The sequence below is a fragment of the Podarcis liolepis genome, assembly GCF_965112155.1.
Source record: "Podarcis liolepis genome assembly, contig: HAP1_SCAFFOLD_253, whole genome shotgun sequence".
In the NCBI taxonomy this organism is placed as follows: domain Eukaryota; kingdom Metazoa; phylum Chordata; class Lepidosauria; order Squamata; family Lacertidae; genus Podarcis; species Podarcis liolepis.
This window is the reverse complement of record NW_028148726.1, coordinates 1-6,536: the sequence shown is the minus strand read 5'-3', so window position 1 is coordinate 6,536 and position 6,536 is coordinate 1. Positions and strand designations below refer to the sequence as shown.

At 41.4% G+C, this 6,536-nt stretch overlaps 1 long non-coding RNA gene across 1 annotated transcript; it reads right to left on the bottom strand.

Annotated features, from left to right (window-relative positions):
* Positions 1-699: 699 nt before the first annotated feature.
* LOC310699040 lies at positions 700-6,242 on the bottom strand. Its single transcript, XR_014521903.1, has 3 exons — positions 5,811-6,242; positions 3,648-3,814; positions 700-3,553 (listed from the first exon to the last, which is right to left on the bottom strand). It is a non-coding gene; the product is annotated as an uncharacterized lncRNA (long non-coding RNA).
* Between the last annotated feature and the right edge of the window lie 294 nt (positions 6,243-6,536).

Sequence of the window (6,536 nt, the reverse complement as noted above, 5' to 3'; positions counted from 1 at the left end):
GTAGGGCCTTCTTAGTGGTGGCCACTGGGCTGCGAAGCTCTTAGCTGTGTTCAGTCTTCAACATGAATGATATTGGACTACAACCCTGTCCCCTTGGTTAAGGTGCAGCAGATGACAGGAGCTGCATTTCACTATCTGGGGACCCAGGTTTGAATAATTCTGATTTAGCTTTGCCTTTAGAAGACGGATCAAAACATTGCTGTTTAGATGTGCATTTTGCCATTAACTATCTTAGTATCTGCTGCTGACAATGCAGTTGGAATCTTGAGTTAAGCACATAGGGAAGCACTTTCTTTTCACAGAAAGCTACTGGACTGAATCTCTATTTCTTTCTTTCCCATTTAGCACTCACTTGTGTTGCACTTCAAGAGACCTGAAGCTATTGCATGTTACCCCCATTTGACCCACCGCCTAACACCAAGTTTGGGTTTGGAAAAATGTTTTAAAGCAAAATTGCTTTGAAAATAAGAGGCAACCATATTTCCACATGATTGTTTCTCCAACTAAACCATTTTGAATCTTTGATCTTGTGGTTCCTTGAATTTGGAACTTGATAGCTGAGAGCAAAACTTGAGACTTATATTGTTCAACTTCATACCCATAAGACTTACACATAAATGATAATGTGTAGGATTCTAGCAATGGGGCTGAATAACTCTTTGGCAAAAGTTCATAGTAAAATAAATTAAGAGGAAAGACTTTTACAGGTTTTTTGTTTAAATATTATTGCAAAATAACAAAATGTCAACCATGGATTAGAGACAATATTTCTTTAACGTTAGAGACCAAGTACAATAATTTTGCATTAAATTAATGCTAAGTCATAGTTATTGCAGCTCTCATAGAAAAATAAACTATCTCACAATGTACTAAAGTGACACATAAATAAATAAAACTGAAATAAAAAAGTTAGTCACGAACACTACAAAAATACACTTTAAATAAAAACATGTAGTAAGCTTCAACAGAAGTTACGGCAGTGATTTCAAAGTGTTTAATCTTATATTGAACAACGGGAAATTATTTTTACTCTGAACTCCTCTTTCCTAGAAAGAGCCTACACATTTTAAGCACTGAATCTATAAAAACAGGACTCATCCACGTTTGCTTTTACAAAAAAAAAAAAAAAAAAATACAGTACACATTAAAACTTGACGGAAGCAAAAAGTATCAGAAACCACTGCAAAATATACATTGCAAATTAGATGTGTTCGAATTGTATAGCGATACTGAAGTATGAACCAGATTGTGGCATGGCAAACAGAAGGAAAACCTGACATATCTGTATGCAGGAATCGTGGATAGCATGATGTTCCTCTTGGCATACTTAAGTATATTGGCACTAATTGCGTACCTTTTTTAAGGAGTGTGCAAAGTATCGGGGAGACTGAATAAAAACACAAAGAGATTTGGTTGTTTCAGCAAGAGAAGTTGCAAAATTTTCCAAAGAACAGCATACATTCTAATTCTAAAAGTGCTATGATTGTGCAGTTTTTGAGCCTTGTAGCCTCAGCCAAGCACAACTCCACTATCTCCAAAAATAAATAATTTTTCACTCAAAAATCCACAGGGCTGGATGCAAAGAGCTTCCAATAGCATTAGGAAAAGAGTTCCATGCATGCATGGACCAGGGGCAGAGCTTTAAAATACTAAAATATACCAGCTTTAATTTTTGGTTGACAAGAGCTAGAGTGGTGACTGACTCAGTTTGCTCTATTTCTCTACTGCCATCTTCTTATGTGCTTACCATATCACACTTTCCTGCACTAACACTATATTTTCCATTTCATGTATATAATGGAAAATATAGTGTGTGTGTGTGTGTGTGTGTACACACATACACAAAAACACACCCTGGTCAAATTGAGTCAAATGCTTTAGCGTATCTTCTTGATGTAGTAATTATTCCTAAGTAACAACGACCCATTAAAAAAAATTATCTTAAAAAAATCCAGTAGTGATTAACCCCTTTGATTATTCCAGTCTTCTACACAAAATGATTCTATCCAATTTTAGAAAGACTCGAAGCAAACAAAGTCAGAATAGTTAGTATGTATAGAAAAGAGAGTCATAAAGTGTGCTCTGTATACAAACGTACTTATACTTTTATCTAGTGTTCTCTGAAATGCAACACAGAAGGATCACCATATTCGTTCCTCCACATAAAGCAGTGGTTCTCAGGATGCAAGTCGAGTCTCCTTACTGAGATGCCAGAAGGAACACAGCCCCCCGCAAGGACTCTCAGCATTTCGAGCCCATGTTGGCATGGGGGTTATGACCCACGGATAGAAACAGGGCTAGCCTTAGGCAAAGCATGCTGTAGAATGGTAGCCTTAAGAGTCACTTGTGCCAGCCAGGGCGGAAGGGAGAGGTGGTAGTGGGAAAGACTTGTTGGCTGTGCTACCTCCCAGGCTGGTGCAGATAAGAGTGCCTGCGACCTGGCAGCAGTTAGGGGTCAGCACAGGATCCTCCACCATCTCCTGTGTTTCGGGAGTTTCCACTGGCTATGCTACCAGCAGTTTCCACCAACCATTTTGGGAGGTACATTAGGGTACTTCTTGCTGGTAGGGCTATCTTGCTGAAGATGGAGCTCTCCTGGTGGTGGAGGCCAGTGGAGTCAGGCTGGAGAAATATCTGCATCTCATCCAAGTACCATCCACAATGACTGGGTAGGGGAATTCGATTGCTCTGTTAGTGTTTTTGCTTTTTAGTAGGCTGGATGCAAGCCTACTTAGCCTCTCTCCTCCAAATTAGTGCAACGTAGGACATCAAGGCTTGCGATTATCGGGGCCAGAGTGATGGTGGTAAGGAACTGTTTCAATCTTTTCTGTTTTGTTTTGCAGGCAATTCTCTCTGTGGGTATTTTGTCCCACGTTTTCCCCCTTTCTGATCTGCTTTCTCCCCAGTGCTCAGAACAGGAGTTAAGCGCCAACGGTTGACCTGTCACTGATTTGTGCCAGCTACATTTTGCTTTACATCGTTTGGGAAATGTAGACCAAACCTTTTCTTAACTAAAGTGAGATCAGTGCGTTTGCAACACCAGTTCGGATTAGCATTACGTGCCAATGCTAAAGACTAAATAAGTTACGTTATGTTAAAGTGCTACAATGCAGAGTGGTGTTGTGAAGAGGTAAGAAGCCTGCTTATGCCAGAACAGTCAAATTTAAGCCAATTTGATCCTGTTGATCCTAAATGGGACTGAATTGGCCCCAATCCAAATTATCTGTGCTTTAATTGGTTTAATCATGTTAATCAGTAGTTAATGCACATTTGTTTTTTCCAAAATGGAGCAGCTCTGTTTGAAATCTAGCCATGTTGTGTAACTAGGCTTTCAGGTCAGTTTCTCATTACAGTATTCAAACCACAAACCCCCAAAGTATCTTTCAAATAAACTTCTTGACTGAGAAAACAAAGCTTTGAAGAAAGCAGCCTGTCTTCAGGAGTTACATTTGAAAGTTTCATTTACTTGTAACTTGCTGATGTTGATTTCTTCAGGCTTATCACGTCTGTAGGTTACAGTTTTTGTACAAACAGTGGGCAAGAACATTTTATCCTTAAAGGAGAAGAGAATATAAATGGTCAGAAAGTCCCACACAACTAGCACCCCTTTAAAAAAAAATTCATTATGGATCAGTGACATCAGTTACCTTTTTAGTTGCAGATATTCTATAATCAGATGAAGATTTAATTTTGTTATTGCTCCACTGAAGAATTATTTGTCGGATTATAAGCACGTTAAGCAACCCAATCAGAAATGTAACTATAAAAATTATGAAAAAGATTCTGAAGTGGCTTGGATCATCAGCTGTGCATTCTGCAAAAAGAAGAAGTAGTAAAATTCACACTGTCCCCTCAAAAGGTCCACACAATAAACCTAAAAGATAAAGATAAACCCTAATACAATAAAGTAATTTATAATTGTACTTTTGTTGAATAATATAATAAATGACATCTTTATTCCGATATATACAAAAAGGCACCTTATTCTTAAAAAGCATTATCCAAAACAAGGAGTGTACATGTTCGGCAGATCTATAGTTACACCACTGATCTCAGTATTGCTGCAGCTAGCAAAAAGCGTCAAGTTATGATTTATTTCTCTAGATTTCATTCTCCAAGCGGTGCACAAATAACAGAAGGTAAAATGCAGCTGAAAACCACCATCCACTAAAACCACCATCATTATCTCTCTCTGAAGTTGAATGTTTATATCTTCAAAATGTGTAGCCAGTTGGTCACAGGAGGTCTTCAAAGGTTCTAGAGCAGGGGTCAGCAAACATTTTCAGCAGGGGGCCGGTCCACTGTCCCTCAGACCTTGTGGGGGGGGGGAATGATGCAAGAGCACCACGAGCCCCAGTGGCTGCTTACCTGTGTCTTGAGAGCAGCAGGGGCTGGCGGTGGCAGCGGCAGTGGGATGACGAGCGGTGCACGAAAGGACTCCAGAGAGGGGCTGCTTAAAATGGTGGCTGCTCGAGCGCTGCTGCTGCTGGCACCAACAAAGCCCAGCCCCCTTCCTCCTCTAGGCAGGGCGGGGAGAAGCCAGGAGGAGGGAGGGAGGAGGCACCGCCGCCACCGCCATGGGAGGAAGAGGGAAAAAACGTGTGTGCTAGTGATCCATGCGGCGATTCCCAGACTGTCCGTGGGCCGGATCCAGAAGGCAACTGGGCCTGATCCAGCCCACGGGCCTTAGTTTGCCTTCCCATGTTCTAGAGCAGGGGTCGGCAACCTGCGACCCATGGGCCACAAGTGGCTCACGGGGGTCATTTAAGCGGCCCATGAGCCGCCTCCGAACTGAGCTGCCTGCTCGGCGAGTCCCCATGCGCTGCACTACACTGGCGCAGTGCGGACTTGCTTCTGCGGTGCCGGAAATTGTGCCTGCGCAGATGCGATCCAGCCCATGGAGTGATCTCTGCGGGAGTGTACCGGCCCAGGCGAGGTAAACCTTGCCGACCCCTGTTCTAGAGGTCCTTCCCCCTCGTGGGAGTCAGGAAATTCTGGACAGCTTAAAAGAGCTCTCCTGGTTAATTTGCTGGAGGATGCAGTACAGTTTTCTCTGCCTGCAGTGCCTCATGGAGCCACCACCAAGCTGCCTCTGTTTCTCTAGGGATCAGAGCCCCACCTTTGGTAGTGTCTGTACTTTTAAGAGATCAGGGACATGATCTTAATTCTGGGGGAGTTTATATGGAATGAGAGGGTTTCTTAAGTTTATAGAGCTAGGCTGCATACATGCCATATATTTCAAGCCTCCCCCCCCCCCCCGGCAAGAATCCAGGAAACAAGTTTGTACAGGTGCAGGGTATTGTAACTCAGTGAGGGGTAAACTACAGTTCCCAAGATAATAGGAGGGGTGGGATATACTTTAAACGCCTTAGTCTCAACTGCACATTTTGCTTCCACTGTTTGCACCTCATAATGTGAAATAAGAGTAGCTGTATATGGAGAAGCGGAGTGTGAAATAATAGGCTTATGGAAATATTCCTTCCTGTATTACTGTGTCTGGTTTTGTCATTAGCAGAATTAATTTCTCAAAGGCCTAGAAATGCCCGACCTTGACATTTAGCCAATGCCAGCCAACCCCATTTTCTGTTATTTAGGTTTTACATTCTCAAGAGAAAAGAGATTTTGCTTTAATTATTGTGTGAAAATATTAATACTAGCTAGAACAAGGAATGCCTTCTATTGTAAAAATAGCAACAACCCCCATATCAGTAGTGTTCTTTTGAGCTACAACCCACAAAAGCCAGTCTCTTCGCTATGTCACCAAGGCAACTGTAGGCAATCTGATACTGATGATTTTGTTTTTCACTTACCTGAAGATTTTTCAGCATAATGCAACCTGTAAGCACACGAGGTTTTGCACTGGTCCAGCGCAATCTGAGACGAGTTGGAGTGACGACAGGGCACACAATTCCTGTAAACCAAAACGCAATTGAATATCTATCTTTCTCTCTGGATTACCCATGACTATGAAGTAAAATCAGGGATCAATAAACTCAGCATTTTGTTACATTTTGTTACTAGCAACAGCGACAGTACAGCATGCCCCCATTCAAGATTGCTTAAGAGATTAGATGGCCAGGTATCAAAAATGATACACAAGCTGCCATCTAACTAGTCTTTCTTTCAAAAGACTTACATGCTGGTTTTCTGGGCAAAGCCTTCTAAAGCAGCTTACAACAAATAAAATCTTGAAAATCAGTTATTATTAAAGCAAAAATAATACAGATTTCCGCACACACAAAAACCAATATATAAGAAAACCTCATAATTTCAACCACATAATAAAATTCCAGCCTTCAGTACGTATAGTTGAATGACTGGGATTTAAAACAATATTTATCAACATCCTTAGGAACTCAGCTAGCAATGAGCTTTTCAGAACGTGAAAAAGTTCCAGAAGGTCCATTTTAACCAGTCTTTTACTACTTCTCTGAGATAATGCAGGACAGAGATTGGTAAATTAAAGCTGATTGACCACATCCTGCCCACCAAGACTTTGCCCTGAGAAACAACAACAACTTGTATCCCAACAATTG